This window comes from Pollicipes pollicipes, unplaced genomic scaffold (assembly GCF_011947565.3).
Source record: "Pollicipes pollicipes isolate AB1234 unplaced genomic scaffold, Ppol_2.1 Scaffold_5724;HRSCAF=6776_pilon_pilon_pilon, whole genome shotgun sequence".
Lineage (NCBI taxonomy): Eukaryota > Metazoa > Arthropoda > Thecostraca > Pollicipedomorpha > Pollicipedidae > Pollicipes > Pollicipes pollicipes.
Window position 1 is genome coordinate 34754054 of NW_023596746.1, and position 16442 is coordinate 34770495.

Genomic DNA, 16442 nt, shown 5'->3' on the forward strand with positions numbered 1-16442 from the left:
GCAATCGAGACAGACAGCCTGACTGCAGGCCGGACAAACAGCCTGACGGAGCACTACAGGCTGACCTACGCCATTCCACGTGGTTCATCTGGCTGGCGGAAGTGCCGGCCGATCGTTTGCCCCGCCCGCTCCTCCCGATTGACGCGGGGCCCGGCCGGCCGGCCGCTCGGCCCTCCGGTGCTGGCCGCGGGGAGGGGGAGGGCGCCCGGCCCCCGACGCGCGGCCGGCCGGCAGCGGCGCAGCAAAAACCAGGCGCAGTCAGTGCTCCCTTGACTGGCGAGCGGCTATTCTCGGCGCTCGCAGGCTATTTATAGCTGGAGTGGAGCTGTTTCCAGCGGCGGAATCTAGGTGAGTAGGTGAGATGAGGACGAAGGTCACGGTTAGCACCGAGTACGAGGGCAGGGCCGGCGTGGAGTATGGGCGGTGACCAATTGAGAGCCGATGACAGGGTGGCAGGTTGGGGCGGAACGCGGCAGCGTACGGCTTTGGTGTGGGTGTGAGCGCGAGCTTGACGAGGACGATCGGAAGGCTGAGATGTGCATGTGTCCCTGACGGAAAGGGGACAGTGGCCGATCCTGAAAGGACGGGTGGGCGGCGTCCCGTTCCGTCTGTGTTGATGGCTTGCGCTATCTGGTTCCCTGGAATCGTTATGGGCTCAAAATATCCATGCAGCCGGCGCACCCTGAAACATCAATAAACAACTCGTTTCCTGGCTTACTGGAAGAAGCAGCAATCTTTTAGTGGTCGCGGCTGCATTGAGTTAGATCATACTGCGTACAACGAGTTAGATCAGCTCCATAGAGGAGCATCATGAAACATTCCCCGCAGACCCCAGAGGATCAGACTTATGCTCGACCTCAGGTGGAGGCCGAGTTGACTCCTGTTGAGTCAACTGCGCTTCCGTTGAATCTGCCTGTAATTGGATTATTTTCCGAAGTTGTCGTTCGGAGTGGAGTCAATCGCGTTGGTGTGGATCCGTGATGAGTTGGTTCAGAAGAAACGCGAGTTGTCATTGTTTTCCACATTACGATAGTTCTTACGTGCAGCAGAAGAAACAACGGATGATCTGCTCAACCATCAGCGAAATTCGAGCCAACGAAGCTTTTTTGCGGTTCACGAAACGGTTTAAAGAAGGACGCAAAGTTGTGCTGTGCTCTCTGACTCCTCTTGAGAGTCCGCGAGTCAGAGCTGTAATTGATTCCACAAGATAGGAATCAAACGAGCATGCCGCAGGTTTCATCGTTGACAGGCTATGCGCGTGTCATGACGAGACACACCATGGCCAATACGGTATGGCATCCTTCTAACATGCGACGGATCACAACTCCGGCCATCCTCGTCGTGTAGGCACTGTTGCAGCGGAGGAGGGGGGGGGGGGGGGTCAGACCCCTCTGCTGACCCTGAGTCAGAGATATGGAGGCAAAACAGTGGGGCGACTGGCCCGTCAATTTACATTTTACCTCATCACCTTCTGTCATCTCCTGCAACTTACCGGTAAGGTGAGGTTAAACGGTTTTTGATATAATTTTTGCCGTGTCTACGATTTTTGACAAGTGTCTGTAAAGTCAAGCTAGTGCAAGTTGAGGCAGGTCACCATTGCACCATTCATTCTCCCAAGGACCATGTAAAGTCACCTGAGGTCACCCCGCGTCCTCCAACGTGAAGCCACCTAAGGTCACCCTGTGGCCTCCAACGTGAATTCACCTAAGGTCACCCAGCGGTCTCCAATGTGAAGTCACCTTAGGTCACCCCGCGTCCTCCAATGTGAAGCCACCTAAGGTCACCCTGTGGCCTCCAACGTGAATTCACCTGAGGTCACCCCGCGTCCTCCAATGTGGTGTCACCTGAGGTCACCCTGCTATGTCCAGTGTAAAACCACCCGAGATCACCCCATGTCACCCAATGATCTTAACCATCGGTGACCGTGTGCTGCGGAACGTCATGTGCGGCTGTGATAGCAGCGTCTCACGAAAAGTTCTTTAACTACACGTGGCGTCGTTCTGAAGGCCTGACATGGCTTGATATTGACGTCATATTACACTAAAGATAAGCGTCAGCCACCGTGGCTAACAATGGAATAGATCTTAGGTCTAATTTCGCTCATTTTTCAAGATCTCGCCTGATGTGCTCTCTAACTCGAACGATGTTTCCAGCGGTCACATACTGATTACTTACATCATTTATCCTTTTATTTTTGTGCTGAACACAAAGATTAGTGCGTACAGAGAGAAGGATGCGTCGCGATTTCGAAACACCGATTTTTTGGCTGATTCTTTTTTTTTTTTGGTTGCGGAGACCTTGGAAGGCGAAGTCATCAAGCATATGAGTTGTACCTCATCTGACTTAGCGAATGGTTTCACCCTGCAGGTGAGATAAACGAGCACCACTGAACGTTAAGTGGGCAGAAAGATGCTGTTTAAGTCCACGTGTTAGAGGACTGAGGGTCCAATAAACCCATGTATGTCCATATAGAATGGTTAACGGGTTGGCTGTGTGTAGATTTTGGGACGACTATGGCCATGGATACGGATATGGGTGTGGCGTTTATGATATGGCGGACCGATGCTTCAGAAACGCTACGCAGTGATGCTGCTCGCGCTTCTTTCGTAATAATTAACTTCATCCATAACACACATTGTCGTTGGCGCCATATGGCCGGGTGCTTGGTGCACCCTAAAGCCAAACTCCTTATTATTTAATTTTGTAACTTTTAAACGCAAAATCATAACTTTGCGTTGCCACGTCTAAAAATCTGCCACAATTTATAACTTAAGTGTCGGGAAAATGCGAACAGATGGATAATAAGTGGTCACAAGTGATCAAGGGGGAGGACATCGGGGCGGACGTACTCAGCTGCTAAGGCTATATGGCGTCGCCTGCCTCTCACCCTGGCAAGAAGGACGCGCACCGCGAGGAATCGAACCCCGTACCTCTGGTTTCCCAGACGTGCAGTGGCCAACGCAAACGCGTTAACCTCTACACTATCGACACCCACTCAACTGATCAGGAAGTGGAAGCGAGCAGGGTGGGCACAATGCTATGGGTAGCGGATGAATTGGGTGAAGTACATGTTGCCCGTGAATTTCCTTGGTATGCAAAGTGTAAGGTGATGCACTTGGCTAGTTCCGGCAGTAGGGGCATTAGCTATAAAATGGGAGGCTGAGAGTTGGACCAGGTCTAGGACGAAAAGGACTTAGGGTTTATAATTTCCAGGGATATGAGGGCTGAAAAGCAATGTGGGTCGGCTAGGAGCAAGGCGCTTCGGATGCTAGGGCTTATTAACAGGAATGCCAATTACAAGAGTAGGTATGTTGCCAAAAAGTTGTACTTAGCTTATGTCAGACCACAACTAGAGTATTGTATACAGGCTCTGTCCCCCTGTTTCCAAAAAGATATAGACAGGCTGGAGAGACTGCAGCGAAAAGCAGCTAGGATGACAAATGGGACTGGCAGCTTAGAATATAAGGACAGCCTTAAGGCCTTGGATTTGTATTCACTGGAAGACCGTAGACTTACAGGGGATCTGATTAAGGTATTCAAGATAATAAATGGGATGAACAATGTAGATATACAAAGAGCACTGGAAATTAGGTCGAGAGTGCGAGGAAACCAGTTTCAATGAGCAAAAAGAGGGATTAGAACTATGAAGAGGCAATATGTCATTTATTCAAGGAGTAGTACATCATTGGGAAGGACTGCCAAACGAAGTTGTAGAAAGTCCCTCCATAGCAGCATTTAAAAAAAGTTTGGACAAGTTTTGTGGTCCACGGATCTCATTTCTAGCTAAATTCAGGCAGGTCAGGTGGTAAGATTAGCTCAAGAATGGGTGAGAGACCTAAGGCGGGCCATCCTCGGGGGCCGCTGTGGCTCTTTTTCGGCCTGCTGTCTGTATGTGTGCTAAGTACGTTTGAAATGCGTTGCAAGCTTCGGAAGGAACATCTTGAAAGTCTGAAACGCTGCGACATCCCCAGCCGCTGCCCAGAGGATTCCCCTCGACACCCGGCGGAACGTGACGGTTGGCCGGTGTTCCGCTTCCGACGGACACCTATACATAACATTTCCTCGAAGGCAAGATTAGCGCTCCAAGAACAGGCACGCGGCGTGACGCCGGCCATGTGCATTGGCTCGCATTGTCGGGATCTGAGCTGTCTGCACACATCGAACAGAGCTCTTCTTCGTACGCGAGGAGCTACCCTAAGACGTTACGCCGTGGACCGTGTCAGAATGGACATGCCCCTGACCAAAAACAAGCCTCTTTAGGTGACGGTCTCCGTTGTTTTCTTTTAGATCCTAGTGAGATGGCCTTTAACTGAACTGCGTTTCCGTAGCTGTTGCTATCTGGTCGCAAGCGAGCCCATATGCCTGACGAGTGTTCATACACGCTCAGATGAACAACTGACGGATGTGTTCAGCAGGAAGATGTCCTGTTTTCCAGTGAACAAAGATACACGGGATATTTAGAACGACAGCGATCCGTGTCACAATCCATTGAGGCAGGCAGGTGTGCCTTTTTATCATTAATGTGACTGCTACTTGTCTTGTTAGTTGGCAGATATGCGATGTTTGTTACGGTAGCAGATACGGGCATCAGTAATATTTACGCTAACCATGTTGTAGAGCTTTTGTATCTTTGTACATGAACTCTGGAAGTGCACTGTATAATGTGATGTAAACGCAAGGTTTTGCCGTTTTTGGGGTCACTGTCGCTAATACCAACAGTTCCGGACTAAAAGCTTCTGTTTTCCTATAGCGGCTGAAAGCGTATGTCGTTGTCCTGTTTGACAGCACGTCTTCCTCATGGTGTTTCTACTTGTTTGCAGGAGACATTTGGAGCTGATCTGGTGTCGCGAGGACAGCTATCGGCGAACCAGGTCAGCCACCCCGCTCCTCGTGCTTCTAATCCGAGGGAGACGCCGGTCCGCGACCCGGTGTGGCCGCTCGTACCCAGACACGCTCAGGATGATTGTGCCGTCACATGGGCATGTGATATCTCCGAGAAGTTTGAGATGTACGTTGTCCGGCAGTTTTGCACGACAGCCGCATTTTGCATGATAAGGTTGAAGCTAAGATATGCTATTTGTTTAAAGATCAGGGCAACGCATATGGTACACGAAAGCCAGGCCTGGCGCTGGGCCATATCTTGCAAAGAAGAGAAGCCCGTTCTGAGAATGCATGCCAAATAATTGCATATGAAGGCCACGTATACATGTGCTTCGAATCGAGTGATCACGACTATTGGTATTTCTACGCTGCTATTTAACCCGTCAAATGTAACAGGAAACATGAATAACTGCCTGCCAACAAAGCCAGCAGTCTGGATCTGTGTAGGGCCAAAGAACGAGTACTGTTCGAAAAATGCGTCACTTCATGCGCTTGAAATTGGTTTAGCGCCCAAACCAAGGTGCAAAGCTATCAAGCCGTGCTTACAGAACATTTTGTGATACAAAATAAATATGATGCTCAGATACCTAGTGTACACATAATTTAAATTCATTTCTACGATTCTTTGACTCAGTGTTCCGCTTTGTTTAAATGCGTTGAAGGCTCCTTCCCTCTAAAAGTATGTGAGTCACCCTCTTGGGAATGGGAAGTCTTGTGCAACAATCTTTGCTTGGCGTCGCTCCCAAATACAATAATTTTAGTTTTGATCTCCTGAAATAGTTCTCTTATAATGGTCTTAGCATCGTTCCATTTAACTTCTCTGGATGAACCGACCAAGAGAGTTTCGAGAAGGCTATTGCAAGAAGCTCATGGGTTTCTCCACCGCGGATGTGTTGACTGATTGTCATGCTCACCCCGCTTTTGCAACATACCGTTGTCGCGTCGCTTACATGGTAAAATAGCCGAATGATAGACTTCTGCTCTATGATCAGATAGTCAGAGAACCAGACAACAATCGTAAATCTATGAAAAGACACGCATTAATACTTATGTAATATATATATATATATATATATATATATATATATATATATATATATTGCTTCAAGACGAATAGAGGTGCGGTCTGTATATCCTCCTGCGGCCCGCCGCAAATGTCCATAATATGCACCGTATTTTTTTTTACTCGATGTCGAGTCCGGTCAGCGGACTCGATCGAGCGGCAGCGGGATCGATTCCATCCGAATCAAAGTCCACGGCACTGATTCCGCCTCTGACCCGGGCGGTGCCGCAGGGCCTGGAGTTGACTCCGATTCTGATGCAGGAAAGTTGGCTCATTTCCGGGACTTATTTCCATAGAGTGGATTCCGCTCACAACATTGATAGCAACAGTCAAGAAGGCAAGGCTTAATAAGGCTACATAAAGACCACATTGGTGATATATATATATATATATATATATATATATATATATATATATATACATTCATAGTAATACAGCTCTTTCTTTAACGACTAGTATGTTGCAGTGATACGCAAATTTGTTTGTTTTTTGTCAAATTTGTCAAATTTGTCCCAAATCCTGAGGATTTGGACCGCGTTACTACCGAACCGCCTCTTATGCGTTGTGAACGTCTTGGCTCAGGTGGGGCTGGGGGGGGGGGGGAGGGGGCATTGACTCCCTTTGTCTATATCCATGATGCTCCACACATAAGCTACCAAAGCAACCACATGAATTGCAACGTGCATTGCATCTGAGTCAAACCTTCAGGGATTTTGTGAAGATGGTTAACACAGCCCCGGCTCCAGCATACGCCAAGTATCAAAGGTGATTTCACCTGAACTAAAGGAAAAAATTTCTTATTTTGGGGTTAATCCTGGCCCCCACCAGAGTCCGCACATGCCCACTGGTCACATCAGTAAGGCCCCAACGCTCCAGAGTTTCAATTACAACAACTGCAACTGGTAACAGCAAACGGCAAAAGCAATTCCATTGGCAACAACGGCCCGCCCGCCTCCGGTATCGCTGCCCCACCGGCTGGCGGAGCTGTTGACGCGGCTGCCGCCGTCTGGTGAGTGCCCCCAGCACGCAGGCTGTCATGTCGACGGCGCATTTATCTGTCGCGTCGCCATCTGGTAGAGTTGCCAAGCAGACATGCTTGCGTCACGCGGCGACTACCGTCGTCGCGGGGGCCGTAAGGTGGCGTGCGAAGGTCAGTGCCGCCGCCCCGGCCGCCCTCATCCTGAGCGTAGGAACGGGAGCGGCACGGGGGTGATGCCCCCAGTCTATTTGAAAAAGTTGATGCTCTATGACGGTGCATGAAAAGAATTAGCTTCAAATTTGGCGTTGGGACGCCGTTGTCTCAGACGTTCCTACGCCTATGGCCCTGACCGTAGCCGGTCTCCTTCGCCGTCCCATTCCCAGCCGCCCTTCCTTTCCCTCCCCCGACCAGCTCTCACCGCTCCGCTTGCTCCGCGCCCTCAGCCCCACCCCGCCGCCCGTACAGGACAATGACCGGCGCTATGTTTACGCCGAACCCTTTTCATACATCCTCCAAAAATCCACTCTCCGAAAAAATACCTCCGGCGACGTAAACAAGTTATCTTCGCTTGCCGGCCTCCGGCCGTGCCGTTGTTGTCCGCGCATCGCGGCTTGGCCGGGCGTACTCTGTGTGCGAGAAGGGCGCGCGCAAGTGCGTGCGGCGCGCCGGGGCTGGTCGGCAGGGTTGCTGACCTTGCTGGATGGGCCCCGGCCGGTTCAACCTCGTGGTAGGGTACCTGTAATCAGCTGGTGGGTACTCAGCGGGTCCGGCAAACAACGGCCGCCCGACACCGGAGAGCAGCGGCGAGGAACGGCCGCGCCGGCGTGGGCGCCACGCTTCACCGGGCGCCGCCGGAGCGCGGGAACTTTCCGAACTTTCCGGCGGGGGCCGATGGCCTCGTGTTCGTCCTCTCTCCGACCGGCCGTGGCGGAGCGCATCGTTCTGTCGCGCTGCTCGCTTTTGGCCGCAGCGGTTCTCGACCCATTCCCAGCGTTGCCCCTGCTCAGGGAACGAGAGAACTTGGCCGGTATGAGTGCAGCGTCCCCAGTCGTCATCTCACACACGAGGGAGGGTGAAACTAAGCCCTGTAGCGGCCAGGGTCGTCATCTCACACACGAGGGAGGGTGAAACTAAGCCCTGTAGCGGCCAGGGTCGTCATCTCACACACGAGGGAGGGTGAAACTAAGCCCTGTAGCGGCCCGGGTCGTCATTCTCACACACGAGGGCGGGTGGAAATAAGCCCTGCAGCGTCCAGGGTCGTCATCTCACACACGAGGGCGAATGAAACTAAGCCCTGCAGCGGCCCGCGTCGTCATTCTCACACACGGGGGCGGATGAAACTAAGCCCCGCAGCGGCCCGGGTCGTCATCTCACACACGAGGGCGGGTGAAACTAAGCCCTGCAGCGGCCCGGGTCGTCATCTCACACACGGGGGCGGATGAAACTAAGCCCTGCAGCGGCCCGGGTCGTCATCTCACACACGAGGGCGGGTGAAACTAAGCCCTGCAGCGGCCCGGGGTCGTCATTCTCACACACGCGGGCCGGCGAGGGTTAGTTCTGCAATGACGGCGACGGATGCGCCTCGGACTATGGTAAATGAGCGTTTTAGTCGTCATAACAATGCTTTCTTGACTGAGCTTAAGGGGAGGAGCCATTGAACGAAGTAAGTTGGCAAAGTGCTATTTTACCTGGGTACTGATGGATTTGCAGCTGCTTGAAGGCACCTTCCGTGTGCACCGTGCTGAAGTCGGCTGTAAGCATGCTTACCGGGAAATGTATGCGATGTCCTAGATTGCAGGGCTGCTTTCTGCCCTACCTCGTTGGGGGAAAAAGGCCTACCTCGACTTTAAAATGCTCATCTTTCCAAATACTTTGTTATTAAGTTATTCACGCATCTGATATTCAAACATCAGCTTGTTAAAATAAGTGTGGCGGTCTCTAGCCTAAACTGACATTGATACCGACGAGACCGGGTCCGTCCCATTAATAACATAACACGTTTGGAGCGCCTGCTTGCTTTTGTTCGACGCCTGAAGGTTCGCCCGATGACCTGGGGGTTGAGTTGGTTCTCCCGTGAAAACTCCCCTTTCGTAGCCCACATTATTTAGCCTAGTCTATTTATCCAATCCCGCCGATCCACCGGTTGAATAGATTAGATAGATTAGGTAATGGTAGAATAGCCACGTGTCTCCATTGGGCTGCATCAGCCCCCAGGGGCCACGACTTGCCGTTTTCTGTCAGCGCCACCTCCCAGCCGGTGCCTTGCTGCTTCGGAGGGATCTCTGCACTCCGCCTGGACGCACTGTGTTTGACTTACGCACCCGAACGTTTATCTCGTCTGTGTACGCCCTAAATCCCTCGGCTGGTTGTGCAAACACCGTACAATGACGTACTAATCTTATTGTCATTTACTTGCAACCGTCCATCCGCATGAATCCCAGGAATGAGCGCCGGGATCGGGTCCCCGAGTCACCTGGATTCCGGTCCTTCCGGGATTGATTCCCCGAGTCTCCTGGATCCCGTTCCTTCCGGGATCGGGTCCCCGAGTCTCCTGTATCCCGGTCCTTCCGGGATCGGGTCCCTGGGTCTCCTGGATCCCGGTCCTTTCAGGATCGGGTTCCCGAGTCTCCTCTGTCCCGGTCCTTCCGGGATCGGGTTCCCGAGTCTCCTCCATCCCGGTCCTTCCGGGATCAGGCCCCCGAGTCTCCTGTATCCCGGTCCTTCCGGGATCGGGTCCCCGAGTGTCCTGTATCCCGGTCCTGCCGGGATCGGGTTCCCGAGTCTCCTCTATCCCGGTCCTTCCGGGATCGGGTCCCCGAGTCTCCTCGATCCCGGTCCTTTCGGGATCGGGTCCACGACTCTCCTGGATCCCGGTCCTTCCGGGATCGGGTCCCCGAGTCTCCTGGATCCCAGTCCTTTTGAGATTCACTCCCGCCATTGCCAACCTTAAACGCATCCCATACAATCCTTCCAAACCAACGTTCAGTTTTGGTCCCAGTCTTCGTCTTTAAAAAAATAAAAAACTTTTCTACATAACAGCTCACACCGAGGTAAGGTTCAAGTACGCATAGCACTCGGAATCATAGCAATTCATGACTACAAAGAACGCTCCAGCAATTAGGGCGGTTTGAAAACGACAAGTGGCCCATTTCCAATACGGAACAGCAATTACTGTTCACATCGCTCCTTTTCAAACGAATGCAGACTGCAGCAGCAAGCAGTGCTGCCAGGCAGGCATCAAATAACACATTCGGAAACGTTAGTGTAGCTATGATTCCAACGATCAGAAACGTGAAAAATTATCGAAGAAGCAGTTTAGTAGAAGACCTGATCTGATGGGAGTGCACTGTGTGTGGGAGGGGGTCAAATGTGTGGGTGGTCCAAATACCGTCCCCAATCCCATCCCCACCCCCACTTGCACCCCTACCAAAGCGCATAATAAACGATATAAGAAGATTATCAAAATAAGCGGTGATCTGCTTTACAAATGTCGGACATGTCTCTGTCAGGCCAGACAAAACAGGCCAGACAGCAAAAAAATGTACGTAAAATGTATTCCTTGCCGTGGAATAACAACGCATGGTGTTGATCTTATTTCAGATGTGTTCGTCTGTCAGCTGGAATTTATTGTGGTAGATATGTGCCGAGGTTTTGGCAAGGATATAACCTACATGTGCCAGTCATGCTTGTGACAGTTCCGCTGGATTCCGCTATGAGTGGCTCAATTTCAAAAGCAGCAGGGAGAAGCGGCAGCAACTCAAAAATTATTACTGAAAACTGGGTTCGGTGTGCTGCGAACGTGCAACATTTTCTGTTGAGTGCTTCTATGTGCGTCGTCCCCTTCTCTGCCCGCAGTGATTGCCGCTTGCCTCGAGCGGCTCGCGGGGCTAAATCTTGCCTATGCCGCTAGGTGACCGTGGCAAAGACAAACTAGTTAACACGTCACTTGCTGAGGACACATACTGAATGGCCACAACTCATCTTTGGAGCACTTTCAAAGCCCTGCATCACGGGCTGGCAAGTAACACCGGAATGCGTAGTTAACAAGACGAATCCGACGCTTGATACAGCGGTGTGCAAATAGACCCATACAAAGTTCCAACGGCGGCCTGTGCTGGTTATCAGCTGGTTACCACCGCGCCTTCTTTTACATGCCATAAGTTTCAAGTCAGTCATGTGGTCTCTAGCGGGCTGATGTGACGACGGCCTTCACCACCTTGATCTGACATGACGTATCACATAGAATACCTGTCGAAGTACACTGGTACCCATCTAATGCGTTTTTCAAATGTAGCTTTATTTGTATTCATCATTTTTGTTTGCGTTTCTCAAATCAGGCATTCATTCTACGGCATCAGCACCGGCTTTGCGTGCTTGTTTCTCGAGACAGCAGCAGGCGTTTAAGAGTGCTAATTTGAAAACTATAACCTGATTTGACCTGTCAAAGTTTCGAGACATCGGGGGACGGGGTTTTTGAGGCGCATCTCCCTCGTAAGGCGGAGGTGAAAAAACGGCCGTAGGGTTAGGCACATGCTTGGGGGCCACTCGCCCTTTATTTCTCATCATCCCATCACTGCTTTAACGATTCGATACAGCACAGTTGCAGTCTGATCCACAGATCGCAGTTTGCTAAATACGCACTGATGCAACATCTCCGATGGCGTCAAGGATCGCTGAGTAAGTTATACATGCATGAAATTCCTACTATCGTTCTGGTTCTGCAACCCTGCTTTCCGTGTACCGGCATCATTTACGTAAATTGACTTCCCCAACAAGCGGGAACCCAAGATTTATCGATGCTCCCGCAACAAATTGAACATCGTTTCGGCGGCTTGACGACCGTTCAAGGGCGCAAAATGACCCTAGAAGTCGACGCGCCCTAAAACCCCAATCATCATCACGACCGTTCAACCTGTTTTACCACGTGCACTCATCACGGTAACGCCATGAACTTGGAAACGGACCCTCCCACCATCGCAAGGCGCTCTTCAATCCCTGTGCCGCGGCGTCAACACGAATATGCACTCATCACGCTCACACATGCATGCTGTGAAAATTCAGGCGTTCACTGCACTCTGTTTAATCTACACACGGGCCAGGATGCAAAAGACGGTGAACAGACAAACATACAGACAGACTAACAGACAGACAGACATGCATACAGACCACATTTTCGTAGATAGTAAGTTGGATGACGCCTCCACATTGCAGCTGGCCTCATTTCGCAGACCGAGTCTAAGCTTGGCCCTGGCGAAGAACACCTGGTTCTTTTAGAAGAGCTGAAATGTGAACGTTTGTGTGCAGCCGCCGGCATGACATTAAGTCCCGCGAAATTCGCAGATCCTGTTTTCTGGTTACCCCGAATTCGACTGGTCTACATTCCCATTCCCCAATGATTTCTTCCTAAATTAGATCCTGCTTTGAGGTCTGGGATCTTTTCCTTGTCAAAGATTCTTTAGTATCTAGCATATTTTGTTTGGATCCAGGCAGGCTGGGGTTTGCTTACAGCACCAAAAGGTGCTGGACACCGATTCGTCAGGAGAGAGTTGGAGAATCGGAGAACTCGTAGTTGTAATCTTAGTCGCCAGGTGGCGGAGTCGACTGGTTTGACAGCATGGCGCGCCGCTTGTCTGCTTTTGACAGCTATTGCGCCTGTCATGGTGTTTAAGTGTTTTGCGCTTATGGTAAAACGGAAAACAACCAAAACTACTGTTACCACTGTGTTTAAACACCTGCGATGCGGGCGTACTGAAATAAGCAGTCTGGGGTTCCAGCTTGTGACCATCAGTACCATGTGCTGCTACGCGAAGGGAAGATGAAGCGCACTACTCTCCCCCCACCAGTGAATTTATTTGACAGGGTCAATTTACATAACATCCAATTGCTAATGACAGGGTTGAATGGCTCATTTCACCCAGTGACGTCAGTTAATATGATATTTGATTTCATCCTCAGATCGCTACCGGTCGGCCAGCCGCCAGCCCGGTGCCGCGCCCGGCAGTCGCGCTTACTGTGGCTCCAGTGTAGTTATCAAAAGCACATCTGTTCCGATAACATTGAAAAGGAGGATTATTACGGCTGTTCTTGTTCAACGCCGGATTGATGATCCAGAGGCGGTTAAGTGCGAACTTTCACCAGGAGCTTTTCGCATATCCGTACCTTTTGCACGCCGCCAGTGAGGATGTAGCGTCACATTGCAGAGTCGCAAGTCCCGGTGGGTCATCGCCACATGCTGTGATTTCGCCCTTCACAAGTGAAGGTCACCTACAGGTAAAGCAACGTATAGCCGAATCTCAGGAAGTTGTCTCAGTCTCAGTCAAGAATTCTCAAGTCTCAAGTAGTCTCAGTCTCAAGAAGACTGACGCAGATCCTGAACGTTTTTTAAACGAAAATGGAGCACACAGACTGTGGCGCCGCAGATCGCAGCGTGTGGCGAAAAAGCGTGCTGAAACCTTTCCCATTATGCCACTAGATGGCAGTAGCGCCGTGAAACGTTGGCCGCTAAGGCTTCCAGCTGGAGATTTTACTCCATTTGTGCTGTGTCCCCGGGGTGCGGTTACGTGCTCATTGCATTTTAAAAGCTGGGATCAGCTTGGTCGTACCTCTCTTGAATTTTTAATTGAAATGACTGTTTTCAACCGCGATTACTCTGCTCTAATACTGCAAAAGGCCTGGCAATTTCTACGGGAGGAAAGAGGACTGAAAACTGCGTGTTCAGGGTTGTAGGGTCGTATTCACTTCGGGAATCCAGCCACACCAGCTTGGAGATGATCTTTGCATCCCACAGATGGGCTTCCCTTCAGCCAACATGCAACCGAACTCTATGCGGCCCACCCTCCCAACCTAAAACATCGCACGCATTGCAAAGTCCAAGAAATGCAAGCAGCTATGAAAGTAGCTCGCGTGGAAGATCAATATGATGTGCATTAACCTTAATTATGTACATTAATTTTTCTCTAATTTCCGCGTCCCTGCTCTCTGTAAGGTAACGATGAAGGAAATCCTCGAAATTAGAACAGCTTGAACCTACCATTAATTGGTATGCAAATGGTAAAATACGTCGCAGAAAGCCGGGAGAAAACCATGTTTTGAAGGAGCTTTACTTCACGGAGCCTGGGATAAGCCTCCTCGTCGGGCTTATGATGGGTATGCGACACTTAAAGCCTGGTATATTTAATTATGCTTGCTGATAAATTGTAGCAATCTGACCGCTGTGATTTGGCTCTCTGTGCGTGACATACTATGCCGTTAAGGTGCGATGTTTCTTGCTCGCTTGATGTTCATCTTGTTTATTTACTGTCAACCTGCACCACCGCCTTGCATGCAAAAAGCCCCTCACCCTAATACCATCCCTCTAAGTTTCGGAAGTATCTTGTATAGTGTGGAGGGTATCAGTTAAGTCCACGCAATTTAAATTACCTGACCAGTGATTAACTGACACATTCTAAGGAACAAACTTTGACTGTATGTCACAGGCCTGATTTACGGCGCCATCAGTCAGGCTTGCATGGCGAGTTTCCCTCGGATGCAGTAACTCACCATCTCCTGGCTTGTTTTCGGTCGCTTTGATGTGATTCCTCGACTGGTTCGGCTCTCTGCTAGTCATAGTCACACCACACGAAGATAAACGCGATGATTGCCAGAGGCCATGTGGTGTAGACGAATGGGTGTGAGCCAATGTGACTTGCTACTATTATTTGTGATTAATAAGTTAGCTTATGGAACATCATTTCCATACTAATAACGGTTATGCAACGTCTGTGAACCGAAAGAAAAAAATTAATTTTGAACAGATTACCTGACCTTGCCTTTGCAGCTTTGACCTGGTATTCATAACCTGGCCTTCATCATTTTAAGTGTGGCCTCTGTTAACATATTTATATGATTCTGAAGTGCAAGAGTACGGTTTTTCTTGTTTTACCGATAACAAAGCTTGGCGACTAATATTACGGGGACTAGAGGGCTCATAAATTATTGAGCTATTTTGGTGATCTTCAAGATATTTTATGTGACACATGGTGCCGTGCACCACAAGACAGATGTCAACTCAACTGTCCCTGGGTCAGATTGATTAGGCGTTTTCATTGCCTTTTGCACGTTTCCGATCCATTGGTTAGATCCTGCCTCACCTGGGCAATGGTTTCATTGAACTGATCCCAGGCGGTCGCAGGCGGCAGGACACCACAGACCGTAACGGGTTCAAGAGAATGCTCCACATTTCTATGGCATTTTGAACTGAATTAGCCATGCTGAAGATCATTCTGTGCAGTTCACAGCTCTGCCCTTACTAAGACCTAAACCTCTTAAGTTTTTTAGCTGCATCTTTGCCACCGGCGAAGATGGCGAGGCTATTTCGGGAAGAGCTTTTCAAGGTCACCTGGTATTCATGACGTTATAATAACGCCATCGAAATTTTGCCCTTCCATAACTAAGCGGCGATCAAGGCCAATAAAAGTATAATGGTCCAGTCGTTAATGGCTGGTGTCTGTGAGCACAACTTCCAGATATAACAGCCGTCAATTGGCTCTCAATCGATATCGTGCAAGGTACGATGACGTAATGAACCAATGAAGTATCGAGGGGGATATTTACTCGATGGAGAAATGGTGCTGTCTTAATCAGTCTTTTCCTCTTAAAAGTATGGCAATAGTTATAAGTTAGCTTGTTTCATCACATCTGATGCTTGCTTCAATATCTTCAAATGTGAAGCAGCCGCTTTAAGCGCATGAGGCTGGGACCTCTCCCTGATCCTGCTTCGGGGTGCCTCCCGACGGCGCCAAACGTCTGCGACGGCGGATGTTCGCTGCCAGCAGCGGGAGCCGCCCACCGCTATTCAGCAGCGGGAGCCGTCCACCGCTATTCAACAGCGGGAGCCGTTCACTGCTACACAGCAGTGGAAGCCTCCAGCGCATCCCAGCAGCGGGAGCCGTCCTGCACCACCCAGCAGCGGGAGCATGCTGCGGCCTCCCCGCCACCGGAAGTGACGAACGGTGACTGCAGCCGGTGACGCGCCGTGTTGATCGGACGGCATCCGGAGGCCCCCCCCCCCCCCCTCCCCCTCACTGCTCCCCTCCCCTTCCCTCCCCTCTCCGGCGGCTGGCTCCGTCAGCTGTCTGCTGAGGGCCAGACAGTGTCGGCAGTGACGTCAGCACCGCTCCAGTGCAGAGCTGCCGTCGGTCGTGGTACTGTGCCGTGGAATGTGTAGCTCTGGCCGTTGATGCGCGCTAGCAGGCGAAATGGTCGAATAGCGCCGATCCGCACGTGTCACACCGCATGGTCATACGCGCTAACAGGCGAAATGGTCGAAGAGCGCCGGTCCGCACGTGTCACACCGCATGGTCATACGCGCTAGCAGGAGAAATGGTCGAAGAGCGCCGGTCCGCACGTGTCACACCGCACGGTCGGTTTTATACACGACGAATGGGTACAGCGTTGCTGGTCAAGAGCCACGACGAGCTCCGTCACTATGCATGATCCGCTAGGGCAGAGCTCCGGGCCGTCGCCCGAGGTCAGCTCTCG

General features: G+C 50.8%; 1 long non-coding RNA gene across 1 annotated transcript in view; it reads left to right on the forward strand.

Annotated features, from left to right (window-relative positions):
• The first annotated feature begins 273 nt into the window (after positions 1 to 273).
• LOC119103724 (uncharacterized) overlaps positions 274 to 16442 on the forward strand; it is a 57085-nt gene continuing 40916 nt past the window's right edge. Inside the window, exons 1-2 of the long non-coding RNA XR_005094803.1 lie at positions 274 to 348; positions 4821 to 4871. This is a non-coding gene — a long non-coding RNA (uncharacterized LOC119103724). The remainder of the gene's footprint in view (positions 349 to 4820; positions 4872 to 16442) is intronic.